Source organism: Macrobrachium rosenbergii, chromosome 9, assembly GCF_040412425.1.
Source record: "Macrobrachium rosenbergii isolate ZJJX-2024 chromosome 9, ASM4041242v1, whole genome shotgun sequence".
Classification (NCBI taxonomy): Eukaryota; Metazoa; Arthropoda; class Malacostraca; order Decapoda; family Palaemonidae; genus Macrobrachium; species Macrobrachium rosenbergii.
The window spans coordinates 8,538,294-8,552,661 of NC_089749.1; the positions used below are offsets into that span (position 1 = coordinate 8,538,294).

The 14,368-nt window shown below is 35.3% G+C and overlaps 1 protein-coding gene across 2 annotated transcripts in view; it reads left to right on the forward strand.

Moving 5' to 3' along the window:
- The first annotated feature begins 6,721 nt into the window (after window positions 1–6,721).
- Window positions 6,722–14,368, forward strand: part of LOC136841407 (uncharacterized) — a 37,341-nt gene continuing 29,694 nt past the window's right edge. The window contains exons 1-2 of one of the 2 annotated variants that reach the window (XM_067108331.1): window positions 6,722–6,750; window positions 7,696–8,117. The gene's annotated coding sequence lies outside the window, so the exon portion shown is untranslated. Of the gene's footprint in view, window positions 6,751–7,695; window positions 8,118–14,368 lie in introns of those variants that run through there. The other variant, XM_067108332.1, reaches the window with a different exon arrangement.

The following is a 14,368-nucleotide window of genomic DNA, read 5'->3' on the forward strand; positions in this document are numbered from 1 at the left end:
GAACCTCTCCAGAGCTCCCTGACTTTCCGGATGATATGGAGAAGAGGTTACATGTTTTATATTCAACTCTGCCATTTTGTCTTTGAAATACCTACTAACAAAATTAGAACCACAGTCCGATTGAATTATTTTAGGCATTCCAAACCTGGTGAAAAATTCTATTAATACATCTACAATTTTAGCACTTTTTATAGTACGCAGCGGAATCGCCTCAGGATACCGAGACATCTTATCCATGATAGTAAAAATATATTCATTTCCACTACGAGTTCTTGGTAAAGGTCCCACAACATCAATAATCACCTCCTTGAAAGGTTCAGAAACCACTGGAATAGGACATAAAGGCGCTTTTGGAATAGGCTGATTGGGCTTACCGACCTTTTGACAGACGTCGCAACTATTGACAAACTTCTTCACATCTGCCTTCAACTTGGGCCAATAATAATTCATAAGTAACTTGACCGAAGTTTTATGAATACCAAAATGACCAGCCAAACCACTCTCGTGCGCCAATGCAATTAACTCATTCCTGTAAACATAAGGAACCATTATTTGTTTCAAAATTTCGTGATCAGCATTATTAGCCTCCATAGGTCTACTCAACCTATACAAAATATTCTTAATAATCTTAAACTTAGGAGTAGTCAGATCAGGCACCTCACCCGACTCTATAGAGATATCCTGAAAATCCTTTTTCTGAGCCTTAATAAGCTCTTCAACAGTCCAGTTAGGTTTATTCTTCATAATATCAATATCTCCTACAACTACGCTACCGCTACGATCTAAACTACTTAAATCAACATCAATTGTTGACTCTGCAGCGTCAACAATTCTAGCACTAGATCGAGTAACTACCGCTACTTCATGATCGGGATTTACCAATATTGGACAGGTATTATTCTTAAGCGCAACGTCATTTCCTATGACAATATCAACATCCTAACAGGAAACTTATCAACGATGGCCAATTTTTTAATTTCCTGAAAAGGAAGGACAGATCAAGTTAAAATTTTCAATAGGGTAAGACTTTACCGTATCAGGGAAACCAGACAGCAACACAAATTCATTATTTTTAGAAACCAAATTACCCGGCAATGCCTCCCGAAGAACCAAAGACTGAGCTGCTCCAGTATCACGCAAAATCCGTACTTGCCTTCTCTCGGACGAATTTACGAACGAGACACTACCGACAGACAAATACTTATCAAAGCAGCCACGTAGTCATTGGTCAGTGGTCCTTGCGGGGACGGTTTCTCTCTCTCTTTTCCACACTCATTACTGGCCTACCATCAACCCTTTGTGATTTTCTAAATGCATGACACATACTTTTTACGTGCCCCTTCTTATTGCAAAAGAAACACGTTAGTGCCTTCAACTTTTCTGGATTATATCCATAAGGTTTCCTATAACCTCTGTTAGGAGAAAAATTATTATTATTAGTATTACTCTGATAGTTATTACCCTGATGGTTACCCTGATGGTTACTTCCATAATTGCCTCTATTAAACCTCTTACCAATGTTGTTATTATTACAATTATTATTCCTGCCTGTTCTAACCCAACTAGACTTGACATTTATTGTTACACCTTCTAACTCATGTTTATGAGATAGATAATACTCATCACTAGCGATGGCTACTTCCTGAATGGTATCGAGTTTTAACTCTTCAAGATGGACCTTCAATTTATCCGGTACACACCTCTTAAACTCTTCCACCAACATCAATTCCTTTAATTTATCAAAATCAACCACCTCTTTGGACTTAAGCCAATCACTAGCATATTGTTCTTTAGACCTTGCAAATTCTACAAACGTTTGCTCCTACATTTTTGTAAGTTCCTGAAGCGTTGCCTATAGGCTTCAGGGACCAGTTCATAGGCCTTTAAGACAATGGCCTTCACACTCTCATAATCTGATGAAAGATCCTCCTCTAAAAAGTTACATAGACCTTTTGGGCCCTTCCCACCAATTTACTTTGAATAAGAGTGGTCCAATATTCTTGGGGCCACTCCAACCTTGCTGCTATTCTTTCGAAAGATACAAAAATTCAGCCACATTATTTTCCTCAAATTGAGGTACAAATTTGAGAGCCTGCGCTAAATTAATAGCAGGCGTTACAGACCTATTTGGAGAAGTGGGAGGGAAGAAGGACCTGCACCTCTCATGGCAATCTCATGCTGCCTCTCCCTTTCCCTTTCCTCTGCCTTAAACTTTTCTATTTCCAAATCCACCTTCCTCAAAGCAATTTGCCTATCCAAAATTTCTACAGATACCACGCCACCTTTTTCAGATTTCACTTCTTGTTCCCACCAGCCTTTACAGTTTTTATATATTCATAAATTTGCAATAACAATACACCCTTTCTTATTGACACCTCATATTCCAATTCAAAATGCTGCGCTACAATTATCAAGTCATCCCTATTCAACTCTGCAAGCCTCTCTTGCCACCCCTCTCCACTAAGGAGTTCTAATACATCAACAACCGACATAATGAACACCTATTCACAAAAAGCAATACACAAAAAACGCGAGGAGGTGAAAATATGCTGCCTAAAAAAACTAAACCCCAAGAATCAATTTTGCACACACCAGTGAATACACAGGAACGGAAAAATCCTGTCACGGTCGCCACTTGTGATGGCTTGATTAACCACCACACTATATCCAAATATAATAAATCAGCAAGTATTCACCAACACAATACTAAATCCACAATTGGTGGAATAGTATCTCAACCTCTTAGCCGTGTGCAAAAATCAATTCAAAGGGGCAAAGAAAATACCAAGAAAAATCCTTAATTTTAATACATTAATATAAGTCAGAAATAATACCTGAACCTCTTCAGATACAAAAATAATATGAATATCAATTATACTTATCAACAACCACTTACCCAATTAATGATAGAAAAATAACTCATTCAAACACAAAAGGAGGGGGCCCAGACAGGAAGAGAAAAGCAAAGAGAGAATATCCTACCAATACAATCTAATATCCCTAACAACTTTTATTTATAGTTTTCTGTGGCTCCTCTTGAAAGACAGTCACTCTCCACGTCTGGAGGATAAATCAAGGCAGTCGGGGTATTAGGGCCCAAAACAGATTAAAGTGCCGTGATCTCAACAAGAAGTCGTCTATATTTTAAACAAGGGTTATAAATACCCTACCGTAGGGACAGTGAGGTCCCCTTGGCTTTAATAACTGACCAAGGGTATGGAAGAATTATCCGAAGATGAACTCTTATAAGCTGCAGAGGGTAATGGATCCACTATATATTGGCGGGTGTACAGATCCTCAAAACAAGAAGCAAGTCAAACAGCAGTCCAAAAGCCAACCAAATGCCCAGGCAGAGGTCCAGAACGTAACTAACTCCTACTCTTGTAGGATAAATATAAGACCCCTCGTCCACCCAGGGCTGTGGGGAGTGGGGGAATGGAATGTACTGGGAAGGCCTCACACCCACTCAGCACCATATATGAAAAAGACAACTGGCATTAGTAAAATTATAAAAGGAGCGAACCACCGGAGAGGAGCAAACAAGCTAACAAAACAAAAATAACACTTAAGTAATTTACATTCAAAAATTCATCCAGACTCATAAATTAATACCTAATTAAATGGCAACAACTGACAGTGATAAAAATTATTTTTCATTAATATTTTTTATTCAAGTGTTGGTACAAGTTTGTGAGACGGATTTTTTTTTATTTCTAACAGAAACTTTCGGGTATATCTCACGATCCTTTTCCAGACTTCTTCTGCCCACCCCCACCCCCCCGCGTCCCCACCTGCCAACACCCTGCCAACACCTTTTCCACACCCGCAACCTGACAACTCTTTGTATAGTGCTTCCATCAAATGAGCATAATTAGCCCCCGACGACTTTTGTTCGCCAAAGTTTCCTTTCGCGGAAGAGAAAGTATAGAAAGTATAAAAAGAAAGGTCGAAAACTTTCCCGTAAATAAACTTTCCCTAGAAATGACCTTTGTTCGCGAATGATCAAAAAGCTCCGGGGAGGATAATTACCCAATTTTAATGATTTGAGAAGAAGAGGGTTGTTGGAAATATTGAAAACAGAAAATAAGTGTTTGATAAAGTTATTTGATTGGGGTTTATACGCAGCTAAGTGTCGAGTTGTATTCGAGCGCTTTCGCGAGAAAGTTTTTAAGAATAAACTGTCAATCGAATTCGCAGCTTCAATAACCATTTAATACTAATATTTTGACAGTTCAGTTCTACATACTGTATCTTATATCCCGTAGAATTATAATCACGACACTCCAGTTCTATATACTGTTTCTTATATCCCAAAGAACTATAACCATCCACTGTGCATTAAACTCACACCAGCCAAAGATATAAAAACAAGTAAAAAAATGCGCCGAAGTTTCCTCGGCGCAATCGAGTTTTCTGTGCAGCGTATAATCAAGGCCGCAGAAAATAGATCTATCTTTCTGTGGTCTCGGTATAATGCTGTATGAGCCGCGGTCCATGACACTTTAACCACGGCCCGGTGGTGATGGACTGTCCTATATCGCTGCCGGATGCACGATTATGGCTAACTTTAACCTTAGATGAAATGAAAACTAATGAGGCTAGAGGGCTGTAATTTGGTATGTTTGATGATTGCAGGGCGGGTGATCAACATACAAATTTGCAGCCCTCTAGCCTCAGTAGTTTTCAAGATCTGAGTCCGAACAGAAAAAAGTGCGTACGGACAGCCAAAGCCGGCACAACAGCTTTCTGCTGCACTCCTAACATAATCAGCATAGCTAAACAAGTTCTGGGAAGAGGAAGGACCTAGGACCTTTATTACGGGTGGGGGAGGGGGGCGCAGGGTGAGGGCATCATCTGCCCAGGATGAGGGCACAGATCACTATCCTTGATTTAGGCTGATTAGGACCGAGGACTAGCATCCTCTGGGTTGGGGTGGGGGCGGTTCCTGTATAGTGAGAGAGGGTGGTCTAACAGATGTTGAATTATAGTGTGTGTGTATATATATATATACATATATATATATATATATATATATATATATATATATATATTGACCTTCACTAAACTGACTTCTCTCTCTCTCTCTCTCTCTCTTCTCTCTCTCTCTCTCTTCACTGCATCAAGGAGGACACTTCAGCGTGACGCTGTTTATACTGGTCTGTCGGGCAATCTCTCTCTCTCTCTCTCTCTCTCTCTCTCTCTCTCTCTGTGCAGTAGGGACAATTGTTGCACATTACGTCACGATCTTTGGGGAGTCAACCTCTCTCTCTCTCTCTCTCTCTTGCAATCAGGGGCAAACATAACGAAAGAAATAAAATTAAATTTTAAGGTATTCAACCAAGTTAATATAAAAGCCAGTGATATTCATTTTCTTACTTTTTCAAGGTTAATGTTGATAAAGTACTTCACAAACTTACTTCTGACAAACTCTCTCTCTCTCTCTGTTAAAATGTATAAGTAATCAGATCACAAATGGAATTGCATGCAATATTTTAATTTCATAAGCTGATAGTGAAGTTTTCTACACCAATTATAAATCTACAAAAACACGAGAAAACGATTAAATTATTATGCTCTATTTGGGAAATATTAGTTTATAGTCAGTTCGATTATACTTAGTCTTTTGCAAAAACCGATACAGCTGTATGTATCGACAAGCAAACGTATTAATAGTTAAGAGTCGAAATCTAAATGATATATTCCAGTTACTGTGGTTTACCACAAGCAATGAAACTGTATTTTATCTTTTGTACAAACAGCTAAATTAAATATCAACAAGTAACAAAACTAGTAATTACGGGTCAAATGTTAACAGTATATTGCAATTACTGTAGCTTACTACAAGCAATGAAAGTGTATTTTATCTTTTTGTAAAATACATACATTATGTATCAACAAGCAACATTTTAGTAGTTAAGGGTCCAAATATTAGCAGCATATTGCAATTACTATATTTTAAAAACAAGCACTGAAAATGTATTTTATCTTTTGCAAAATAGATACATTATGTATCAACAAGCAACATATTAGTGGTTAAGGTCCAATACTGTAGTTTACCACAAGCAGTGAAATTGTATTTTTATTTACAAAAACAGATGTACGTATGCATCAACAAGGCAGTGTATTAGCAATTAAGGGTCGAAGTACAAATTAATTTTAACTCTTATAAAAATAGATGCATAATAATAATAAAGGTTCGAAACCTTAACAGCGATTCCAATTACTGTTGCTTGAAATAAGCAATGAAAATTAATTCACCAATCAGAATCATTTTCAAACTGAGACAAGCCCTATTCTGTAAGAACTCGAGAAAGGTATCCAGTCCCTCTTCGCGTGGATTAGCAGACGTGAAAGCAACGAGCCTATACCGCTTAATTAAGCCCTGAAGCGCGCAAGAGCGCGCCTCTGCTGCTGCTTCTTGATATCAACAGGTATGGTGAGCGCAAAAGGACAGCTGAACTGCAGCACGTGATAATATCGTCATTTTGAGTCAAATATGAGTAATAATGAAATGTTATGTGATAATCCCCGTAGAGTTTGAGGGTCTCTGGGAACCTTATAGTCTATATGTTTATCTTTTTGAATCATTAAATAAATGATTACTCGTCTAATTAGGACACTGAAAACTATCTTTTATTCCACCAGACAAGGACGTTAACGCTGGGGCTGGTAACTGAGGAGCGCTGATTATTTCCTGTTGCCGCGTTGCAACTTAGCTGGTGGTGACGCAGTGTGCTGAAGGCTGAACAAGTGAGGTCATATTACTTTTCTCTCGCCCCCTCTCTCTCTCTCTCTCTCCTACCTGCCTCTCTTTCTCTCTCGTTCCTCTCTCTTTCTCTTTCTCACACTTTTTCTTTCTTACTTTCTCTCTCTCTCTCTCTGGCTCTCTCTCTCTCTCTCTCTGTCTTACTTTCTCTTTCCCTTTCTCTCCTCTCTTCTCTGTCTTACTTTCTCTCACTCTCTCTAACTTTCTCTTCCCCTTTCTCTCCCTCTCTTTCTCTATCTTACTTTCTCTCTCACTAACTTTCTCTTCCCTTTCTCTCCTTCTCTTTCTCTATCTGACTCACCCCTTTCTTCTTTGGTTTAATTTTACCGTCGCTTTCTCTTTTTGTCGAGTGAGTTCTTGCCCATTTTAACGTAGCTTTCTCTTTTTAAACTTTCGTTCCAAAAACTTTCTCCCCGATTTTGAGATCTGAATTCAGTTCTTCATCAACTTAAGCAAGCATTGGACATTCACCGCATGACTTGCATTAGCCCACGATCGTGAAATAGTTTGAATAGTTGTATTTATTTATATTTATTTTGTACTTATTTGTATTTATTTATATTTACTTTTACTTACTTATATTCAATATCAAATTACTTCACTACACTCTGGCCCTGATGTCGACCAGATATTGTGACCAAGAGAGAAAGAGACACGTCCCTGGATTTTACATGTAGAACTCTCTCTCTCTCTCTCTCTCTCTCTCTCTCTCTCTCTCTCTCTCTCTCTCTCTCTCTACGTCTGTACGTATATATGGCCTGAGACAACCATAAGAAACAAAATCCGATCATTTTCAAAAACAAAAAAATACTTATGCAAAATGACAGAAAAACTTTCCCAATTCCCTCCACCCACCCCTCACCCCTCCCTCCACCTACTCGAAGATTTGCACCACCGTATATATAAGAAAGGTGTCATCTTTTTTCCAGGGAAACCACCATTCACCTCCTCCTCCTCAGTCATCGAGAAAAAAAAAAACCACGAAAAAAAATCTTCTCTGGCAACGAGTCTGAATGACAGATCTTCCTATTACCCGCTCATCATCCTCCTCCTCCTCCTCCTCCTCCTCCTACTATTCCTCCTACTCCTCCTCCTCCCCTGCTACAACAACAACAAGGGCGCCTGCGCTGAAGGAAGAGTTGTTTTAACTCCCCCCTCCCCTCCTTCCCTCCCCCTTTCCGATGATTTACGATAAATGCTCAAGAAATCCTTGAGGGAGGAGGAGAAGTGGAGGCGCAACTCGAGGTCGACCTCACACTCGAGAAATGAACTGCATTCGGATTTTGTGAAGTCGTAAGAAGGTTACCGTTCCGTCTCTCCGGCGTTACTTCTTCTTCTGGTTTCCCCTAAGGTATGTACGATGTGTGTGTGTGTGTGTGTAAATAATATATATATATATATATATATATATATATATATATATATATATATATATATATATATATATATATATATATATATATATATATATATATATATATATATATATATATAATCTACGCTACGAATCAACGCTAAGAATCATCTCATATTTTTTTTGTGAAGTTCTGTTCTACGTTTCGCATGGCTCAACAATTTTAGTATAACATAAAACTGGGGCGTGTGTAAGCGCGCATGTGTGTATATATATTTAAGCTTTTTAACGCCCAGAATCACCTCTAAGAATCGCCACTGAGAATCACCAGCCTTCTGCTGTGAAATCCTGTTCCCCCAATGCACGACTGAATAATTTAGAACATGCAACTGGGGTATCAGTTATAGACGTCGTTTGTGCGTGAAAATGTCTGGTTTAACTGAAAAAAGACGGAATCACTAATATAAAACTGTTTTGTGACTGCTGAACGTAAAAATAGACATCGTACATTTGTAGTGAAAAAATCTCAAAACGCGATGCGGGATGGTCGCTGCAGTACAGACCTTCAATGCTGTTCTCGCGACGCTAATGCCCGTTTATCATTAATATTATTTACTAAATGATGCCCTTAATGACAAATAAAAATCGTGTAACAGGAAATAAAACATTAAAGAAAAAACCGAATAATAATAATAATAATAATAATAATAATAATAATAATAATATTCTTTGGAAGCTTGAATTTCAAGTCAGTGGCCCTTACGGTGGGCTTGTTCCATACGAATAGGGTCCATCTCCTGAATAATAATAATAATAATAATAATAATAATAATAATAATAATAATAATAATAATAATAATAATAATAATAATAAAGACTTTTAGAACTAAAGCATTTCAGTGAAAGTGATTACTCGAGGGTGAAAGTCAGTGTTTGTGGGGAGAAGTGTTGGGATGAAGTTTTAATCCTGAGCTGAGAGAGAGAGAGAGAGAGAGAGAGAGAGAGAGAGAGAGAGAGAGAGAGAGAGAGAGAGAGAGAATTTTGAATGACCTCGGTAAAGTTTACAATCTCTCAGAAGCCTAGTTAAAGATAGGTATCTAAACACATTCGTTTAAGGAGTTTTGATTTATTGTGTGAATAATATACAGTATGCATATATATATATATATATATATATATATATATATATATATATATATATATATATATATATATATATATATATATATATATATATATATATATATATATATATATATATATATATATATATATATATATATATGCAGGAGTGTAATGCTTCGTAAGCCTTTCAAAACCTAAAGTATATATATATATATATATATATATATATATATATATATATATATATATATATATATATATATATATATATATATACACACACACATAGGTACTGAACGTTTCAAATATAAATATTTCAAAAGGTACACCTACCATTCCATCACGACCTAATGCATAAAATCCCATAAAATATCAGTACCTTAGCCAACCACCCCAAAATTATTCCTGAAACCCTTTGTGCATGGCGGAAGTAGATGATAGAGTTGTCATATCACCGACATAAACCGGTTAATTTCACCATCTGTCATCATCAGTGTCAATTGGGTACTTTGTCACCTCACGTTTCAACTTGGTCTGTCAACCAATCTTCTCAATTCCAAACCCAATACAGTTTTTACAGCGGTCGTTTGATGCAGTAATTTTACTTCCAATACGTCAAAGCATCTACTCATAATTTATTTGTCAATAACATTATTATTATTATTATTATTATTATTATTATTATTATTATTATTATTATTATTATTATTATTGGAGAAACAAATCCACAGTTATGTATATGCACATATATCTAAAAAATAACTGTGGAGTTATTTCCCCATTTTAAGACTCATGTTACGATGAGTATTTTATTATTATTATTATTATTATTATTATTATTATTATTATTATTATTATTATTATTATTATTATTATTATTATTCTGAAGACAGACCCTATTCGTATGGAACAAGCCCACCAAAGGGGCCACTGACTTGAAATTCGAAACTTCCAAAGAATATTATTATTATTATTATTATTATTATTATTATTATTATTATTATTATTATTATTATTATTATTATTCAGAAGACGAACCCTATTTATTTGGAACAAGCCCACCAAAGGGGCCACTGACTTGAAATTCGCAACTTCCAAAGAATATCACAGCGTTCATTACAAAGAAGTAACAGAAGGTAATGGAAATATAGAAAGAAATCGCTTATTAAAAAAAGGAAAAATAAATTAACAAGTTAATAAATAGAAAAAAAAATAAGTCAATTATTAAAATACGACCCCAAATATGTCCAGATATAAAAGCTTCTACAATATGGCAGCTCTGAAAAAGAGTAAAAAAAATAACACGACGAAAAACCTTAGATTCGGTTCGTTAAGTTCACAAAACCACCGAGTCTGTTCAGTTCTCGGATGGGTGACCAACCAGAAACACCAAACGCCGTCCGCACGAAGGCCTCTCGAACAACCTTGGGGCTGGCAGCCTCACTCCATAAATAATCATTGGGTGCGGGGAGGTTAAAATTTCTGGCCTCACATTTAAGTATGTTTGTGTATTTATGTGTGTATGTGTAGAGGGTAGACAAGGGCTTGTTTTATTTGAATAATATGAAAGAAAAAAGAGAAATAGACGTACTTAAATTTGTTAGTATATTTTTTTTTCTTTTTTATTGAGTGATTTTTCTTTTTGTATTTCCCTTTATATTCTGTTACTTCTTTCTAATGAATGCCATGTTTTTTGGAAGCTTGAATTTCAAGTCATTGGCCCCTGTGGTGGGCTTGTTCTATATGAATAGGGTTTGTCTTCTGAATAATAATAATAATAATAATAATAATAATAATAATAATAATAATAATAATAATAATAATAATAATAATAATTATGTCAAGGAAAATAAAGGTGATTACCACTGTTTGCATAAACGTACCATAGGGTTCATCTCTTTCTGAATAATAATAATAATAATAATAATAATAATAATAATAATAATAATAATAATAATAATAATAATAATAATAATAACAGACGACAGAAAATAAAAGATAATTAACACTGTCTTAGAATAACACCCTAACTCAATCAGCTCCTAAAAAAAAAACGTTCTCGCTGAGCCAGACTGGACTTCGACCCTTTGCTGTAAAACGTTATCAAAAACGTTCCGCATACTCTCTCTCTCTCTCTCTCTCTCTCTCTCTCTCTCTCTCTCTCTCTCTCTCTCTCTCTCTCTCTCTCTCTCTGCCTCGTCCGAGAAGAGTCGTTAGTCCCCATTTGAAATGAATTCGCCCCCAAAACGTTTCGACCGTTTCGCAAACTTTGCCGGTTCCCCGGAATATTATTACTGCACTCAAGAGAGAGAGAGAGAGAGAGAGAGAGACAGAGAGAAACCGAAATTAACCGCGGGATATTGGGCCGGCGAGACGGAACAATAACGCTATCAATCAACGCATGCCGTTACCTCGTAATGAAGCTGGTTTTCGTTATACAATATCACAATGTACACACAAGCGACGCTATTTCCACTTTCGTCGTCAATTGGCGTCAATTCCTCGCGAACGAGTGTGTGTATACATACGTCATTCGTTGTCATACTGCCTTTATTGGCGGGGGCAGAATTCAATTGTCATTTCCTTACAGCGTCAAGGAATTTGGCTCGATCTAGTCAAGACGACCAGAGCAAGATTTAGGCAGAAGGTTACTTGGTTGCAAGCAAGCACTGTGTGTGTGTGTGTGTGTGTGTGCGTGTGTGTGCTTTCGTATTGCAGGTTCAGTTAGACTGACAGACTTAAGAGCAGTCATGTCATTTTCGGCTACTTGTCATAACTGACATGTATAAATAATTTATTATTATTATTATTATTATTATTATTATTATTATTATTATTATTATTATTCAGATGAACCTATTCATATGGGAACAAACCCACCAAAGGTGCCATTGTCTTGAAATTCAAGCTTCCAAAGATTATTATTATTATTAATATGTTATTATTATTATTATTATTATTGTATATTATTATAATAATAATATGAATAAGGAATATGAATAGGGCCTCACCTCCCGAATAATAATAATAATAATAATAATAATAATAATAATAATAATAATAATAATAAAGATCTAAAATGGTTCTTCTCAATCTTATCCCATCAACAAAGTCTTGTATACTGAACTATGACAATAATATTACCTACGGACTTTTCACTGAACGTTTCACATTGCTGTTGTTCTGTCATCACTAACCCACCAACACAGCTTCGTACTTATGCTGTAAATCCACTTCTAAACTTCAATTGGCTAACTGAACTCTAAATTAGATTACCTAATCTCCCAAGTGTGACGCCGTTTCAATATATTTTATAGATGATTTGAAAAAATGCAAATGAGATTATCTGCATATACTTTGTGCGTTAAGGAATTTATAATATGCCATTGATGGATAATCAGATGTTATTATTATTATTATTATTATTATTATTATTATTATTATTATTATTATTATTATTATTATTAAAGGACAGTAAAATAAGTGAAGGATAATATTTCTAAATTTTTGAGGGCAGAATTAATAATACTAAAATTAATGTGAAATATTATTTAATATATATTATCATTTATATCATTGCCGGAACCTATATGTATATATATACACATATATACATAATTATATATATATAAATACATATATAAATTACATATATATATATATGTATATCTATATAAATATATATATATATATATATATATATATATATGTATAAATATACATATACATATACATCCACTGTCTGATAGATGTTCATGCAAAGTCGAGTTCCATGAAACCCGACTGAGGGAATAACAAATTACAACCTTGTTATGAAGATTATAAGACCTCCAGAATTCTTCTCCGGAGCGAAAGTCAGTAATTGGCAGTTCTTAAGTAACAGAATTTTCCATTCAAGTTTCGAGTTTCTGACCTCGATTTCGTCATGAGAACTTTCACAATGTCTTTGGAGAGCGGATAAAGTATAATAGTTTTCCATTACTTGAATTGTAAGACGCTTGGATATATATATATATATATATATATATATATATATATATATATATATATATACGTATATGCATCCACTTTTCAATATTATTATTATTACTTTTATTATTATTATTATTATTATTATTATTATGTGTGTTATTATTATGTATTATTCAGAAGATGAAGCCTATCCATATGGAACAAGCCCACCGCAGGGGCCACTGACTTGAAACTCAAGCCTTCAGAGAATATTATGGTGTTCACTCCCAGAATGGCTGATTCCACGTCAGGAATAAATTCTTAGTTCAGAGAAGGTGTAAAATTAAGATAAATATCAGATATTAATCTTAAACAATTCTTAAAAATTTATTTGCGGAATTCTGAAGCATGATACAAAAAAATATGTAAATTGCCAAATGGTTATTAGCTATATTTTTTTAATAGTACTGACGCAGAGTTATGTCATCAAAAATTAAAATATCATCCATGAAAATAACAATAATTCTATGAACAGTAGCAATAATGGCTTTTTTTCTTAGCCATTCAAAACAGACGCGAAGATGGGTTTTTATCACTGGGTAAAATATTAAGTTTTCAGATAAAAAATCCTATTTTTGTATTTCTATATTACAGTTAGTAATCTTAGAAGATATAGAAAGCCTCAAATTATAGATCAGGAAGACATATGAACAAAAAAAGAAAAAATATTAAAATTAACTGCGCGAGGAATTTGAATGAAATAAAAATTTTGATCATCCTTGTCCACTGTCTTACTACTCTCTCTCTCTCTCTCTCTCTCTACCTCACCCACCTATTAACCTATTGCCTACTCTCCCTCTCTCTCTCTCTCTCTACCTATTAACCTCATTACTACCTCTTCCTCTCTCTCTCTCTCTTTCCTCTCTCTTCTCTCTCTCTCTTCTCTCTCTCTCTCAAGCCATTGCAGTGATAATTTTGACAATATATTCAGCACAGCCTTTTAGCATGTAACAAGAACCCTTTAAATACCATATAAGATCATCCTCTCTCTCTCTCTCTCTCTCTCTCTCTCTCTCTCTCAATACAGTGGTTAGTAGCAAGAGGTTAACAAAGCAAACACTGCATTAGGCAGTAAGGACCCAAGGTATGCAAGAAATCCTTTCTCCCCTCCC